The 19,255-nt window shown below is 33.2% G+C and overlaps 1 long non-coding RNA gene across 1 annotated transcript; it reads left to right on the top strand.

Moving 5' to 3' along the window:
* Positions 1 to 5,123: 5,123 nt before the first annotated feature.
* On the top strand, positions 5,124 to 17,500 carry LOC147069853 (uncharacterized). Its single transcript, XR_015071161.1, has 3 exons — positions 5,124 to 5,240; positions 10,488 to 10,610; positions 17,169 to 17,500. It is a non-coding gene; the product is annotated as an uncharacterized LOC147069853 (long non-coding RNA).
* Positions 17,501 to 19,255: the final 1,755 nt, after the last annotated feature.

Genomic DNA, 19,255 nt, shown 5'->3' with positions numbered 1-19,255 from the left:
AAAATTATTTAAAAGTATGGCAAATACTATGTAAATTATTCGCATAGCTAAATTTTTATATTATGACCTTGAAATATTGTAGTTGTAAAAAAACCGAAAAAAATACAAAATATTTATGTAAATTGAATATTAGTCTTTCTTATTTATCAGGACTTCCATGACTGAGTATACCCTCAGATTTCCCGGCGTAAAACCTGCTGATGCTTCACATCAAACGTTGGTCATCGTGATTATCGATTAAGACCGAGTATGGTGCGGGGTGAGATAGTTTGGGGGTCTATGTTTATGTTGATCCATGATAGGAAGGTGTACTGTAAGTCACTGAGGAGACTAGTGATGAATTAGGAGAGGTGGATCTCCTTTGTAGTATCACAACTTTTGAATTCCCAAATAAAACTCTCAGCTGGTGTGGTGCTGAATTTATTCAGGTTCTAGAGTTCACGGTTTCACAATAAAGTTAATTGTCATTGTTCCCGTAATTAAATCTCATTAAAGTATCAGTAAACTATTTATTTGTTCACTATAGGATCTCTGTGAAATCTTTCACAAGTTTCCAAAAAGTCACACCTAACTCGGAGAATGTATACGCAGATATTCTTTGAATATTTTTATTTCATGAAATATTTTCCCGTAAGAAAAATATAAATTATTCTTTAGTCACATAGTATTGGGTTTATAAAAAGAATAGAATTTATTTTATTGTTGTTTATAAAGTTTATTTATGTTCACAGTATGTTTACAAATATTTATTTGTGTTTATAAACTTGTTTACAAAAGGTTTGTTAATGTTTACAATTTTATTTACTAAAATTTGTTTTTATGTTTACAAATTTATTTACTAAAATTTGTTTTTATAATTATGTTTACTTAATAAAGTTTCAAAAATTTATTTTATAATTCCGAAATGATTTGTAAAATTTATTATTACAAACTAAGTTTATTAATTTGTTTTTATAAAACAAATCCGATCGCGTAATTTATCCCGATTACATCACCTCGTACGATGTGTAATAAAAAATAAAGTTACTCCGCGACGTGCGTCACTACCGGCAGATACGTGGTATTCGCGCTACGTTTAGCGGCATGCGTCACTACCGACAGATACGTGGTATTCGCGCTACGTTTTGCCCGCCGAAGGGGACTTACTGGTACGTATTTATCGCGAATGTACTGAGAACCGTGTCTCACAACTTGGCAGTGAGGACTGCTGCTTGTTGAAGATCGCCGGTGAAGAGTGTAGAAACTAATGATTTTACGGAAAAAGGATGTCACCTTTTATACCCTCGGGATAGAGGTTTAACAGGAAACAGTCCGTAAGGGATAGCAGATCTATATCTCTCTCCCACGGGATAAATTTACGTATATCTCCCGTTCCTGACAACTTTCTAATAGAGATATCTTCTACTTAAGTCGGGTTAAATTTACTCTACCTTATTTTCACAAAATAAAGTCTTAATAGGGATGTTTTAGACACCCTCTAGAACAAGTTTCTCAAATGCGCAGTTACGGTGACGCAAGCAAAATAGTTGATTTTATATGATTTTTCGTGTTCAAACGAAGGGGAAAGTTTTTAGCTTTCCAACGAGGTATCGGAATAGGTACTCGTGTACTAGATAAGGGGATGGCAGTCTTTAAATTTAAAACGTCAAAACGAAAGGTTGACACCCACGTGCTGGTCCTTTCCACCACTCTTGGCCTTTTTAGGCCAATAGAATTTTACTAAGTTTTAATAAAACTGTTTGGTCCCGCAGAAACTTTCTCATTCGATATTTACCTTTCGGGCGAACATTATTACGTGAAAATACTATAATATTATACTTAACATTTCTACTTAAGTATATAAATGCTTAATCCTAACAAGATGTTATACATGAGCAGTTACTAACTTATTTAATCTTGCATGATAGCTTTCACATAGTAATTCGAATGTAACCTTGAATCTATTTTTACCTTGCGAGCCAGCACAGCTGGTCCGTGTTTTTGCCAGAATTAGATCTGCTTTAAAGTTCAAGGTTATGTGATAATTCGTATTTTTAGTTGTGATTTTTGATTCTTTTATTACTTAGGAGGCAATTAAGATTTTTTATTGTTTATGGGTAGAAACCCATCTATACCAGAATCTTAAGTTTTTCCAATTGTTACTTTTATAATATTTATAATAGTTAGCGAGTTATAGCATTAACAACATCTATAATTATAATTACGCGTCTATAGATATAGATACGCGTTTACAATATTTTTATAACGGTAGTTAGCTTTTATCTTGTATCGATAAAATTAGTATTAAAATTCTTTATTCACAATTATACAGTATATAAATTTATAAATATTAAATTTTCTTTTTCAATTTTCATACATTTCCATTATTGCTATAAAAGTTATTGAAGCATGTACTTGCTAAATTTTACGTAAACAATCTCTCCCATAACTTATTTTCCAAGTTTAATGGAGATTTCCCGGAAATTTTATTCAAAATAACATCGCGTTGAAATTCCATGACGTGACATTTCGAGGGCTGCGGTCACAGCGTTCCAATTACACTCGAGCAGTCTCGATTCTCCGAGGCGAAATTTTTACGTAAAATTTTTATTACATTTACAAAGAAAAGGTTAACAACATACATTTTACTTCCTATTACTAAACGATTACGCTACTGGTTACCTGTTCATGGTCTTTTTCGACCATTTCTTCCCTGCTTCTTCCATAGTTTAGAACCATGGGACTTATATATCCTGTTTATACCCTGTCGTGAGGTTGTCGCACGGCTATTGGGAAGTAGAATTGACTACAAGGCTAGATTTGTATAGTTATGTCGTTAAACCATACTCTGCCACAAACACTAACTGAAGGTCGGCGTTTCTGCTCGTGTCATTAACCTAACCAAACCTAACCTAACCTAACCTAAACTTACCAAAACTAACAAATAATCCAGTATATCGGGTATTTTCAAAATGTGTTTTCCGCTGTATTCCTCATAACTAAACTGTACCAAACCTTCTTCTGTGGAACCGAAGGCCCCTTACGCACTGTCAACCAAATTGACAGCACCCACGAAGTATAATAAAGCTATTACAGACGTGGTTGCGGCAACGAGCTAGACTTTCTGGTTGCTGGCTATAATCGTTGCAGGAGACCAATCGACAGTGCGTAAGAGGCCGTAATGTATAAAATTGAAGCAAAAAATGACTTCGCATTGGAAGATTAATTAATAAACCGTTTATTTTACTTATTAACTAGTGCAAGTACGTTATAATTAAGATTTGGAGTGATCCGGGTGTTGGTTAGTACTTACGGCACTCAAATGATACCTTGATTTATAACATAACAATCGATAGCCGACATTGGTAAGCATTTCACGTAAGAAATACTTGTTAAATTCGTCGTAATTAAGTAAGATTTCCGTTGTTTAATTGGTAAAGCACATTGGCGCGAATCCAGTAGTTACGGGTTTAAGGCGTCGTATTTTTTTCAATCTGTGGTGTTTAAAAAATATTATGTAGATAAAAGAGAATTTCCAAATAATTCAGAAAGAGATTCACCCATTTCTACCGCTTTTACTTGATCACTCGTGATGAATTGTTTGCAAGAGCATTGTTTTAGAGAAGTTTTGTCATAATTTTGTAACGTTTTTGACATAGCAAAAGAAAATGGTACTAAAATATATTTTTTTTTGTATGAACTTTGCAAGTTTCATAAATAATATTGGTCAAGTAGTATATTTAGTAAGTAGAAGTACTTCTCATTGCTGCACATATTCAAATCCAGAAATGTCCACGGAAAAACTAAGACCCGGCTCTATAAAGCTCGTTGCATACGGGTGCGAGTCATGGACGCTAAATGTGAAAGCAGCTGAAATGGTGGATTACTTTGAGAGAAAGATCCTGAGGCGGATATACGGACCCATGGATGATGGTGGGGAGTGAAGAATTAGGTACAACACGGAACTATACCGCTTATACCAAGATTCAAAACTCTCCACCTTCATAAAACTCCAGAGGCTGAACTGGGTAGGCCATGTCCAGCGCATGCTTGAGTCACGGATCCCGAAGAAGATCCTCGAAGGAAATCCAGGGGGGAAAAGGCCAGTGGGAAAGCCACGCACACGATGGGGTGACAACATTACAAAATATGCCAACCAGCTGCGAAAAATCATGAACTGGAAAAGACGTGCGGAGGACCGTTCCGGTTGGAGGACGGCGGTGGAGGAGGCCAGGGCTCGACTTGAGCTGTAGCGCCGAAGAAGAAGAATATTTGAACTATAACAAATAGAAAAATAAAAAAAAAAAACATATTAATTTATGCTGGGCAATATTTCAATTAAATTATTAGTACGTACATAGGTACATATATATAACAATATCATTTTCAATTAATAATAAGTAGGTACATTGTTTTTAAACCATTATAATAATATTATTATTAAACATACATAATTCTGAAAACACTCATGAGAAAATATAGCCAATATAAAAAATCTTTTTCGAAAAAAGTAAGACACCCGGCAGGAATCGAATCTGCGACTCTTGGGTATCGCGCCCTGTGCATTACCACTATGCTACGACTGCAATGCTTAATTGCGACAAATTTTAACTATTGACTTTTTTATTAATACCTGCTCATTAGTGCTCTCCAAATTGAGTTACGGTAGGCGATCGATTTTTGTATTCTAAATTAAAGTATTTATTACTTTAATTACTAACCAACGTCACGGATCTCTCCAATATTTTCTGTTTCAACTCACTTGAACTTGCTAATAATTTTTAATTAACTATTTGTTTTATTTATCGAATAATTCACGAGATTTAAGAATGTACCATTCTAATTATTGAACATACAAAATTCTGAAAACACTAATGAGAAAATATAGCCGATAGAAAAAATCTTTTTCGAAAAAAGTAAGACATTCGGCAGGAATGTATGTTCAATAATTAGATTGGTACATTCTTAAATCTTGTAAATTATTCATTGAATAAAAAAAATAGTTAAATAATATTATTATTGTTACATAAATATTAATGTATCATCAATCATCACACTTTTGGAACGTCCTGTAGCCATGTACTAATCGTGTATAAATGTTTATTGTTTCATCTTCCAGCGAGGATCGATCGCCTGACATAAACATTCGTCAGTTGTCTGTTGGTGAAGTTAGATCGTCCTTTTATTGAGCATATCATAATTAACACAAAATGGTTGCCAAGTTCGTATTCCTCACCGTCGCCCTATTCTTGGTTGCGCAGGTAAATAACAACAAACCTTCTAATTAATTATTCCGCTTATTAGTAATACTTGTTGGGCTATCCTTGGACCGCTGCAAGTGACCTGCGCAAAATGCAGATATATTATTATTATATTTTGCTTATCTACGTCTTACTAATAGTTTTATCTATACGTAATAATTGTCTGTAAATTTACAATTAATATACCTATCATTTCAAGAATATTAATATCGATTGTAATAAAATTGTATTTTTTATCATCATTGTTATTTATAAGATCTGAAGCAGTTTTACCAACTGTAGTAGAATGACTTTCGTCATGACATGCTCGCTTTTCCTTCTCTTGAAGGTCGAATATCACTTCTGCTCTTAATACAGTTTTCACTGCTCTCACGAGGGATGGTTTCCAATCCTGACGTTCTGAAGAGTTTAAACTAATAGTCATAACTTCTTCTGGATCAGTACCGTTTCCTTGTGTCAGGTTTATTATGCACTCTTAGCGAGGGCTGCGATACCCAAGAAACATAGATATTTTCAGTGATGAGTTATGTATTTTGTTTTTGAAATTTTATTTTATGTTTAATTTTGGTTCTGATCTATTTAGTGGAAGCCAGTGGCAAACAAATTTTGAAAATAGCCGATATACTGGATTATTTGTTAGGATAGGTAAAGTTAGGTTATTATTCTTGAATTCATTAATTTAATTGAAATCGGCTATGAAAATTACCTTTGTTCCCGCCTAGTTCCAGTAAACAGACTTTTACCGTGACTCTTTGGATTAGTTTTAAATTGTAATATCATGTTGTGAACGTCCTCAATTCTAATTTGTTATATAGACAATGTTTTTTTTTTTTAAAGAAGTATATAAAATCTGTCAGACGGAGTAAAAAAATAAGCCGTTGGCAAAAACAATGCTGGATTTTTTTCATATTTTTTTGTTAAATTGTCTCGAAATAAGCAGTTAAAAATATCTAATATTTATGAATATTGTTTTCTATTATTTTTGTGTTCCCTGGTTATAGAACTTAACTTAACTTAACTCGTACATTACATTTTATTTATTATTAAGATAAGTCACACCCTCCCAACTAAACCGCCACAGTCCAAATTTACGTGTTTTGAGTTAATTACTACGTTTCATTGTTTATTGTTCATAGTATATGTACCGAAAATTTCATATTTCTAAGTCATCAAATTCAAGTCAAAACTTTATTCAATTTCTAAACATATTTAAAAAACACAGTACAAAAATGCGAAAGGTAAAAATTTCAAAGCTGATTTTCTCTGTTTGACGTTTTTTGGATTGTGGCAATTTAGTTACTAAAGTCCTGTGTTTCTATAATCTAAGCCTGTGTGTTTATTTTCGAGCAGTAATAACAGATTGTGATTGTATATGCAACTTTATGTCCGTATACGCGAAGGTCAATCTCTACATGTTTTATAGAAAAAAGTCATAGTAAACTTGTTAATCTCATTGTAGCAGATTTTTCTTGATATAACTGTCGATCTTACGCTCAAAATATGTGTAGGGTATAGGAGCAGCTGCTCATAATAATATTATTATACGTTGCTTAGATACCAAATACGCATATGCCAAACTTAAGTTGTGATTATATTGAGATGCATGTCGCGTACTATCACTCTGTCACGGCGACCAATTTAGTCTATGTTTTCGTCACTTTGTAGAATATTTTGAACGAACACGATCTCTGTAAATTAAATGATGGAGTAACCCAGTAACGAGTCTTTGTAAATTCAATAATATTTTTAACGGAACCCAACCCGCAGACCGTAGATAATAGACAACATTCTTATAGAAAATACATAGTGCCTACCGCAAAAAATAAAAAATACGCGATTTTCAGATGATTCGAAAATGTATAGGCATGTAGAAAATGATAAAAAAATGTCCATTGAGTCCTGCAGGCGTCAATGCAGTGCAGTAGAACGTGAGGTAACCTCATTGTTGTTCTGGTGATTTCGGTAGATCATGCTAACTGACAATGTTCGTTTAATTAAAGGTTCAAAATATGCTACGGGATGGGAGCATCAGTTTGATAACACCAAGAAAAACGATATTACACACTCTATTTCCCCTAGCGGCAACTTACTGTGACGTCATGTGATAGTACACGACATGCACCATAATATATTTCGCGTTTTACGATCAATTTTAAGGTGTTGAATTGTATTATGTCGAGAAATGCTCGAACCAATACCATAATCATAATAATATGTCAGATGCATATTTAGCAAGTAACTTATAAGTAATAGATCTGGCAAGAAAAACACTAAGATGGTTCACTATCTATCTCAAACAATCACATTCTAGTTCACGAATGACCAGTGACGTTCCTAGACAAAATGCCGCCACATTTTTTTATACAATACTTTTTATCATCATTTCATGACTCCAATATCTAAGAAATGTGTTGTATGGATACATTGCTAACAATATATGTACTATTAAATCTAATTTAAATGCCATCTCTGTTCAATAGACAATATTGCGAGCCTACGGCTTCAGATAGGTACATTTAAAAACACACCTGACAACTTCATAAACTCGCGAGTGGCATATTTGGATAAACTTTAAATTAGGTATGCACGTGTCATTGCTGTTCGCGAAGAACGTGACGTCCAAGGACAGCGAGAGTAAACTAGACATCGCGAACCCTACAAAAAATAAAGTCCTGTTAAAACTTTTAAAGTACCTACACTTTGTTTCCAACCAGTGAGGTTATTTTTTTAATGGAAAAATATTTCCGTTATTACTAAGTTCATGTAGATTTTTATATACTTAAGTATATACCTAATGATTCTTCTCGATTTGCCGCCCCCAAGCGACGCTCAATTTGCCGTCACTGCGAATGACCATCGTGGACAATAAGTTGACAGCTACTAGGTATAATAATATTATTACTGCATTATTTATGAATGTATAAACCGAAAAAATACACATGAATAATTAATTTTATTTACTGTAAACTTTAATTGATCAAAAGTTCATATTAATTATAAGGTTAATTATTACTGTAGAGTAAACTGGTCAAACCACTATACTAATTATTGTTTTGTAATGATAGTAGGTAAGTTACAACTTGATTATTATTATGAATATACTTTTACATTTTTTCGAGGTTATACATTAAGAGCGTACATAAGTGAAACGGCAAATAATTTTCAACAGTATGTGTAACGAAATTTCGGCCGCGTTGCCATTCGGAGAGCGAAAATCGACATGTTCACACGTCAATTTGTTTTGTGATGGCGTCGGAGGAATATATTCTTAAATCGTATAAAGATGACTAAAAAACATTCCGCATTTAGGTACTTGAAAAAGAAAACATGTCGATGAATATACTATTATTATTGCGAATATAATAATAAACATAACATTAAAAGGATGCATGTTGAATTTTTATGACAAATTATATTTCGTTCGGCTCGCGTCATTGCACAATCCGCCGCATCGCCTAGTCACGATCTTTTTAGACCATGCCTCAGCTGAGGTATTAGCCTTAAGAAAGATAAACTCTATAGATCAGTGGCATAGGGTGGAAGTAGGCTGTTAAAATACATTGAACGCTAAAGACGCGCCCAGCGCGTAACGATTAAGGTGGCCATTTGATATAATTAGCATGCTATTTAAATGTGGTAATTAGAATGTAATTATATAGTCAGCAGTCAATGCGTTAAGATTCGACGCACACTAAACATTGCCATACTTATTTGTTTTAATTGAACTAAGATCATAAATTTCAGATAGTGTTGGTTAATTTTTTTAATTCAATTATACCCTGCGTAAACCAAGCTATAGTAGATAATAGTAAAAAAATATTCGTTTATTTATATAATACTTATCTAAAATTATGACATTAAATTATACATAGTTTTAGATATTTTATAGATAGAAAATATTTTTTATCGATTATAGTTTGGTTAGGCTGGGTTCTAACTTAACAATTGAAAATTTTAAAAATATTAAATCTTTATAAGTATTTCGTTTATAAAGTTACTTTATAAGTATTTAATTAATGAATAGATTCTATAAAAAATAATGTTTTATTTTTCCCTTGGCTGTTCTGTTTTGTCACGTTCTGTTTTGTCCGGTTACCGTGCGCTAGCACTTTCGTCACGAAAAGCGGCCATTTTAAAACCGATTTGAGGCAGGCAATGCGCAGGCTAGGCATGCACTGCGATGCGTTCATCAAGCGAACGAAAGAATGCCCAAATGTAGATAGAGCTCAATATGGTGTCTTTGGTAATATTACAAACCTATATTATTATTATAATCTTCATACTGACAAAAATTCAAGTTTTTATTTTATTAGGGCATTATGGTGTCCAGAAAACACTTCATTGATTAAAAAAAATAGCTGTATGTAGTTTAAATCCAAGCTTTGAGAAACTGTGTGGTGAACGGTTACTGATCAGTATCTTTTAGGGTGCCGTGAAAAAATCTGTAGATGCGAAGGGGGCCGCGGAACGAAATAGTTTGAAAATCACTGCATAATGGAAAAATTCATAAGATTTTAATAATTTCTAATGGCATAATACTTATACATCCGTAAGTATTTACGTATAACTTTTACGCAGTTCTCGTATGTTTGTTGACTCAATGTCAAAGTTCATTGCGATAAAGTGTAAATCATTACCAAACCAAACAAATACTGGCGTTTCTATTAATTTGTTTATGCGATAACAAAAACAATAATAATATAATATGTTTGATTTAATAACAATATTGATAATACAATCATAATAAAACAGTTATCTATTACTATCTATTAGAAGAAAAATCCTGGAAATTATTTTGACCTGAATGGGATTTGAAATTACATTTTTCATTACGTACAACATTCCAGGATCCCCGGTTCTTGAGGCAGTTATGACATGACAATGATTCCGAAATGATCTCTAAATTTGCAAGTGGAAAATCATGAAAACCTTTCGTTGTATAATATTAAATACCTACCATGAAGAAAACTAACATTTTATATTTCCTTTCTATAGTTTTTGAAGGGGGCTCAAAAGATCCTGGCCATGCGCTACTTTAGAGCGTCACACTGCCTTTAACCTTAGCGATTGGTAAAGGGGCCCGCCAAAGATCCTGGCCTGGGAGCCCGCTTCAAGATGTGATGGCTATGATTCTGGCCCTGCCTATAATGTCATGAGAAAGAATAACATGGAAGAAAAGATGATATTATAATCCAAACCTATTGAAAGAAGCAGAGTAATTTATTGTGTTAATTTGTCTTCTTCCAGAGCTGTTCTGCCTCCAGTATCGTCCGACGAGATGTGCAAGCTGGAGCTGTTGACCCCAAGGCTTCAGAAACCCTCGATGGAATCCTGGACAATGTCAAGAAATTTTTCGCTGAAAACGTCAAGGTATAATATATATTTTAAATCATGTCCGACCCTAAGAAGATCATACGGACCTCCACAGAGTGGTGGCTGTCAGTGACGTCCCGTGGGGATAGGCAGATTGAGCGTAAATCGAGAATAATCATTAAGTATATATATAAATATGTACCTACATAACTTAATAATAACGGAAATATCTTCCATTAAATAATTCAGCTCACTGATTGAAAACAAAATGTATTAATTAACATAAAAGTTTTAACAGGACTGTGTTTTTTTATCGGGTTTGCGATGTCTAGTTTATTTCCGTTGGCATTGGAAGTCACATCCTTGATGACCAGCAATGACGCGTGCAGATTTGCGAATTATATTTGAATTATAGGTAGGTACCTACATACTTACCTAATTAATTTATCCAAATATTTTTGCCAGTCACTCGCGAGTTTTGAAAGTTGTCAGGTGTATTTTTAAATGTATCTAAACCGTGGACTCGCAATATTGTGTATTGAAGTAGAGATGGCATTTAAATTAGATTTAGTGGTATATATTTTGTTTGTAATATATCCATACAACACATTTCTTAGATATTGGAGCCATGAAAGGATGATAAAAAATACTGTATAAAATGGGGCGGCATTTTGACACTGCCTATGGGGCGGGATTTTATCTAGGGACGTCACTGGTGGCTGTATCAACAGGTTTTTTTTTGTTTCTGCGAGAAATAGATGATAGTGACTTACTCAACCTATTAGTTCCAAACACAACTTGTGATTTTTTCCGCCGTTATTTTACTATAGGCATAATGATAAATGGAAACTTCAGGGAAACGTAAAAAAATCGCAGAATTTAGAGGCACATTAAAACTATAAGTACTGAAAAATATAAAATTTCTTCGTGATAATTACTTCATTTTCCTGGCTTTTTACAGTATGAAGATCGTTCAGGTTTTTTTTCACTTTGACTTAATACTCCGTTACCACTTAAGGGTGATGATTCTACCTACCAGAGGCACCTAGCGGAAAAATACGAAGCTTGCAATTTGTAACATTTTTTTTTGATAATTTACAATTTCAACTGTATTAATTAATAAATGTATCTGAAAACATTAAAAAGAAACATATTTTTTAGTTTTATTCAAAGATAAACAATTATAAAAAAATGTTATAAAATGTGAATTTATTTTAATGTTCTCAGACACATATTTATTAATTAATACAGTTGAAATTATTGTAAATTATCAAAATAAAATGTCTCAAATTGCAAGCTTCGTATTTTTCCGCTAGGTGCCTCTGGTAGGTAGAAACATCACCCTTAAGGGCCAAGATTTGCCAAGTGAGCCAAAATATAGATTTTATTGTATAAGCCTGGATATTCCGTGAACTTTGTAGAAATATTATATTTGAAATAATTTAATTAAAATTTATATAAGACATTTGATAACAACTTAGACTATTTTTATGACGTAAATAGTATTCTTTGAAACTACTAGATTTTATAATTTAGAGCTCAGCCATACTTTGGCAGCTATAATAGCCACGTTGACAACAATTTTCGTACTAATTATTGTGTCACACTGTTTACTAACTTACTATAAGTTTAGTTTTAATATTTTAAAATTTGATACAGTAAACATATTCAGTATAACATAATATTTAACTCTAAATCTAACAGAAATCTGATATCGAAAGGATGTTTTGTAATATATGCTACGATTTAAATAACATAAAACCTACGAATCAGAAGGGATATCATTAACCATTCAATAAATTAAATTAACGTATTGCTAATTATATTAAATTTTTAATAATAATAATAATTTCGAATTTCAAATTAATTTATAATATCAAATATTGACCTTAGAATAGGGGGATTTTTTTCTCTGAAACCACCATTTTCCATGAAATATTCAACCAGTTAATTCTTCTTCTTTATTTGCATTTGTAAAATGAATCATTGCAATCAATAATAATCATTGTAGAAAAGTGTTGATTTAAAGTAGATTTAGTTTAGTTTTAGTACGAGTACATTCACCAAAAATGATGAGTTAAAACATCATAATCGATCCTCTAAACTCGTAAGCGTGAATAAAATTGAAGTGCATGTCGCCTACTGTCACGCTGTCGCGGCAACAAACTTAGTCTATGGTTTCGTCATTTTGCAGAATATTTTGAACCATCACCATCTCTGTAAATTCACTGAAGAATGATACTGATGAAGAGTGCCTACTATAATGTATTAGTAATTTTATCATTATTAATTATTCATGCTAATTTCAATTCATTTTAATAGTTTCTACGTGTGTGTACGGTAAAATGACTTCCAATATGACATCCATAGATAATATTTTGAACAGAACCCAACTTGCAGACCATAGATAATAGAAAACATCCTTATCGAAAATACATAAGGCCAACCGCTAAAAACAAAAAAAACGTGATTTTGACACGATGTTCGAAAAGTGTAGGCATGTGAAATATGATAAAAACGTTCAAAACGTCATGCAGGTGCCGATGCAGTGCAGTTTAACGTGAGGTGACCTCATTGTTGTTTTAGTGATTTTGGCAGATTTTGCCAACTGACAATGTTCGTTTGAAGGTTCAAAATATGCTACGGGATGGGAGCATCAGTCTGAAAACATTTTAAACACCAAGAAAAACGACATTACACACTTTTTTCCCGTAGCGGCAGTTTACTGTGACGTCACGTGATAGTCCGCGACATGCACCTCAATTTGGTTCGCGCTTTATTGTTTATATTGTACGTGTAATTGCGTTGGCAGCGGTTTGCGGATAATTTTGCGTCTAATTGTAGGTAGCCTTACCTATTGCATACGACCACCGCCTTCTTTAGATAAATAAAGCCTGAGCATAACTTTTTGCACAAGCAACGAGTGGTCCACTTTTCAGCTGTCAAAATCAGATCCCTGATTGCTTGACATATTGATTCGCCCTTTCTCGTTTCAAAATGAATTATAAACAATTCTCAAATCAAATATATTAATATATTATAAATAATATACATTCCTGTTATTCATCAGCTGTCAAAGTCAGACTAGTCCTTCACACACAAACCGGTGGTAATATCGATTTTCAAAAAATATGTAACATTTATCTATGCATTACATTTGTAGAAGGTGTGTTAATGCTAGTGTATTATTTATCATGTAACTTATCTATTCAAATCAAACCATTCACTGTGTGAACATGACAGACGCGTCAGTATGAGCACTCTACAGAAAATGGCAGGCAATGCCAGTTCATACATAGACAACAACGGGAGGGTCGGAAAAAGTAGGACCAGTCGTTGTGAATGTATCGGCTTTCTACTTGATTCGGCAATGATACGACACAATGAGTCGTAATGACATTAGCACATCTGTCAATAAAATTATTTATTATGTCAATCATTACCTGGTAGTAGATGCATTATAAATTTTTAGTAGGTATTATATTTTTACTGCAAAATGAAAACAGGGACATACTTAGGCAAGATGCTTAAATATTAGTTTATTATGAAGACAAAATAATTTAAAAAATAATTTGGTGGCGGGCGGGAATCGAACATGTCGGATTCAAGTTAATATTCTTTACCTATTACCATCGAACAAGAACTTCTTGTCCACGTGTTAAAACTGTGAATTAACAATACCCTCCAGATTTATGATTTAATTTTTCGCTCCCGTGGTGTACGGGTCTGTCAATGTACGTAATTTGAAGCTTTTTATAAAACAAATGTCTAAAACGATCAGGAGTAATTTTTCGTCACTAAGCAACGCATGACATGCCAACCCTCGCGGGACGTCACTGACTTTAACTTTTTTTAAAACTATTGTATTATGTATGATGTATGTACTTCGTTCAAATTATATGTAAGTATATATTATTTACAATGCGAATACAACGGGTCTAGGACGATTAGGTGCCGGGATAACTGGGTGCCACGCGATCGAATGAAAATCAAAAATAAATAGATGTTCTTAAATTATAGGTACTTTAATATATATATTTAATACTTATATATTATTATATTATTTAATTCTTGATGAGAAATTAAATATGCACACATAAATAATGATTTAATTGTGCATATGTAGAAGTTGCCACGAGAAGCGAGTTCTTTTATTTTTATATAAAGCCTCATAATAATTCTCAATCCGCAATAAAAAAAACACTACTCTATGAGCAAAATTAATACTTTGGACGCTGAAGACGCACCCGGCGCGTAATGACCAGGCGGCCGATCGAAGTAATTAACGTGCATTTTAAAGGTGGTAATTAAAAAATCATTATCTAGTCAGCAGCGAATGAGTTAATTAAAACTACTAAGTAGTAGATAGAAACTGATTAAAATTCCTCATTTGCTTTCTGTATAAAATTGTAACGAACGTCTATTTATTTCAGTCGACGGCGCTGCGCCCAATTGTCCTGGCGCCCAGTTATACCATTTCCAATACGACATTGCTGATAAAATAGCCAAGACAATTCACTCCTGATGCATTATATTATTTAGTCAGTAATAGTAACCCATACAATGATTTTAACCTCGAAATCCATCATAATTTATATCATTAAGTAATATGAATATAAACGTGAATCTAATTTTATATGACTACTTAATATTGAATCTATATTGAATTCAAACGTGTTAAGGATAATTGATGAAGAATAAAATTATCGTTTTCTATTGCATCAATAATTGATACTCTGGAAAAAACATAGTGGGTACCTATGTAGAATGTAGAACTGTTGAAAAATGTACATTATTTAGGTTGGCAACATCGTTCCTATAATAATAAAGAAATAAAAAATAATTGTAGTAAAACAGTAGTGTATACCTAGCAGTTGCGAAGGGTGGAGGTAGGCTGTTTAGATCAGTCATAGATAGTACACACTAGTCAGTCATACGTATTTGTTTTCATTCAAATTTGACTACAGTTTACAGATGGTGTAGGTTAGTTTTAAATAATTACAATATAAAAAGAACTTTTTATGTACAACGTTTTTAAATTTTCTGTTGAATCATATAAACTTGACTTGACTAGCTTAAACGATCAAAAAATGTACTTGATAGAAATAATACTGAAATTTCATTTTGACATTTCATATTGATTTCCATAGTAACGCACGTATATATTAATAATTTAGTTGCTAGGACCCCAGACCCCTAGCATGATTCAACAGAAAATTTAAAAACATTGTATATAAAAAGTATTTTTTATCTTGTAATTATTAAAATTCATAAAGCCCTGCTTAACCAAATCATAATAGATAAAAAATATTATGATATCTATAAAACATTCAAAATGATGTCTGATTTATTGGCATAAATTTAGATATTTTATAGGTAGACGACTATTGTTTGACGATTAGATTTTAGGTATGGCTTGGTTTTCTCAGTTTTATTGTTTAATTGTTTAGTTTAATTGAATTTTAAAAACTAACCATCACCATCTGTACATTTACATTAGATCAATGAAAACAAACACGTATTACCATGGCCCCCACATCCTGAAGCGGGCCCCCAGGCCACGATATTTGACGGACTAAGGTTAAGGGCAGTGTAATATTCTATAGTAGTGTTTCCCAAATGATACTCCGCGGAACTCCGTGTATTTTTTAATGTGAAAATAGCAATTTTTGGTATTTTAAATAAATTAGCTTGAATTGTCGGCACTCAGCAGCATATTATGAAGCGCTGATAGCGACCCTCTTTTGTGATAGTCAAGTTATAGGTGACCCTTCGCCATGTTGGATAAATAGTCGTTTTTATTAGTCAGGAACATACTAAAAGTAATTTAATGTAAAATTCTTTTCGTCTTATAGCGCCCCGTAGGCGACTTTTTTTACTATTAGAGCTAATAAATTTACGGTGTCTCACTTAAGCCGCGTTGACACGGTCCAAGTACGATCCAAGTAGACTTGGATAGGAATAATTAGTATGAATATGTCTAATCCAAGTGACAGCTCCATACTATTTATTCCTATCCAAGTTAACTTGGATGAGTAGGACGCGGTCCAAGTAGCTTGGATAGGAATAATTAGTATGAAGATGTCACATACGAGTGCACTTGGATAGGAATAAATAGTATGAAGCTGTCACTTGGATGAGACATCTTCATACTAATTATTCCTATCCAAGTCTACTTGGATCGTACTTGGACCGTGTCAACGCGGCTTTAAATGGTTGACCTGCCACGCCAGGTCCCTCCTAAACCCGGGCCCCCAGGTTAGAGCCCTGTCAGCCCCCCTTTGTGGGGGCCATGCGTATAACTGACAAAGTTTAGTGTGCACTATTTATGTCGGACTTTGTCAGCCTACCTCCACCCTTCGTTACTGATACCTAGTAGCAATGAAGCAATCACAAAAAATACCCAGGCTTGAAAAAATCATATGTTTGTGTATTGTCACCTCACCAGGAGTTCACCCGGACTCCCGGTATGAAAATCCAGTGCCTTATGTATTTGACTACGGCAGTCACCTGCCGCACACTAATGGCCTCAGAAAGGCATCTCAATATGATGGTTTGTACAATGTGTTGACCTATTTTAAGCAGATATATTAATATTGGTGTTTCTTTTTCCAGATCGATGACATCCAGAGCAACCTGAAGGAGTTCGGAGAGAAAGTGCAGGCCGGTGCTAAAGATTTCTCCAACACTGTCCAGCAGAAAGCCAATGATATGTTCAAGAAAGAATCGACATAGAACAATAAAGAATTGATATTTTAGTAACAAATATAATTATTTTAAATAATATGCAGTCATTAAGTGTATTTGCACTAATTATTTGATTTATGAATATTACATTTTGTTAAAACACCCAGTAATTTGGGTAGCAATAATAATTAATGATCAATTCGAAATCTTTGTAAATTTAATACTATTCCAATGAAATAAAATACTCACTCAACAATAGATATTTGAAATTATTTATTACATTGAAAATACTTGTCTCCTTCTATAATAATATTATGTACAGTGCTACAAACATATTTGTAGAATAGATGAGGGAGCCAAAATCGAAATAGAGATACAATCTGACAGTGGAATGACATATTATTCAATATGGTGTCGCTAATTCTGTTATGTATGTAGTTCCATTTTATGTCCACTCTAGGGATCAATTTGTAGGACTGTAGTATGATCTTCAATGGATACATGGTGTCACTGGTTGTATCACTCAGGATCAGGATCCCGTCACAGGAAATGAAAAAAATACAAATTTAAATGACTGAAATATTACTTATTTTTTCGTCAGGACCTCAAGACCTAATATCGTAAATATTTTGGAAAGTCAAACACACTTTTTAACGGGTTTTATTCACTCCTCTCGGCATTCTACGGCACGCAAAGCCTGTGTGCCATTTTCAAAATGGTGCCAAAGTGACATCTGGAACATTACACAACTGAAGAAAATTATAAAAAAAAATCTTCTCAGTCGATATTTATTTCATAAGCCATGCCATTTATATGAGTTGGTACCAGATTATAGTTACCAATGGCGAAAGGTGGAGGTAGGCTGTAGAGATCCGACATAAATACTGCACACTAAAATTTATCAGACATAGTTGTTTGTTTTCATTTAACTAAGAATAAAAATAATTACAAGATAAAAAGAACTTTTTATATACAACGTTTTTAAATTCTGTTGAACCATATAAACTTGACTTGACTAGCTTAAACGATCAAAAAAATTTGTACTCGACATGTCATATTGATTTCCATAGTAACGCACGTATATATTAATAATTTAGTTGCTAGGACCCCAGACCCCTCTAGCAAACAATAATGGTGTCGAAATAACTTTTCATACAAAACAGAATTAGCTGAAAATGAATTCAATTCTACTTAAAGATGGCTAAAAGTATTTAAAAAATGCATTGGCATTATGTTCTGATATATTCTAAAAGTTTCAAATGTCTAGCTAGTCGGGAAGTTAGTTAAAAATTGATTGCAAGATTTGTACCGGACAAATAAGAATACGAGCTTAGAAAAACGTTGTAATTACAGATACTATCGGTTAGTATTTACAAAATCAATTAACACCTACCTAAACCAAAACGATAATATATAAAAGATGCATCTATAATAAGAATATTTCTTATCTATTACCTATGGTTTGGATGAGGCAGGGTTTAATTGAATTTTAAAACTAACCAACACCATCTACAATTTTATTAGTAGGTGGCATGAAAATAAACAAGTAAAAATTTAGTGTACACTATTTTTATGTTGGATCTCAACAGCCTATCTCCATTCTTGTGGTGAATGGTGATTATTTTAGATATTTTATAGATAGAAAAATATTTTTTTTCTATTATGGCTTGGTTTAGGCAACGGCAACATGAATTAAAAAAAATAATCAACACCATCTGCAAATTGTATTATTGACAAAGTTTAGTGTGCACTGTTTATGTCGGATCCCCACAGCCTACCTCTACTCTTCGCCACTGATAGTTACCCGTAGTCCGACACTGTACGCCACATAATAAATAATAGTATTATGTGAATCAAATCCGGAGGAAATGATTTTTGTTTTTTTACATTAGAGTTTAATTGGCTCTAATTGGCTGGGCTGTATAAATAATTCCGCGCCGATAGATTTAAAAGTTGTGATCCTCGAAGAGTGGCCAGTTGTGCAGAGTTTCAATATTTCATTCAAAATGGTTGCT

The sequence above is a fragment of the Rhyacophila brunnea genome, unplaced genomic scaffold, assembly GCF_057557595.1.
Source record: "Rhyacophila brunnea isolate RB1 unplaced genomic scaffold, BYU_Rbru_1.0 scaffold_23, whole genome shotgun sequence".
Taxonomy (NCBI): Eukaryota; Metazoa; Arthropoda; class Insecta; order Trichoptera; family Rhyacophilidae; genus Rhyacophila; species Rhyacophila brunnea.
This window is presented reverse-complemented; position numbering and strand designations above follow the sequence as displayed.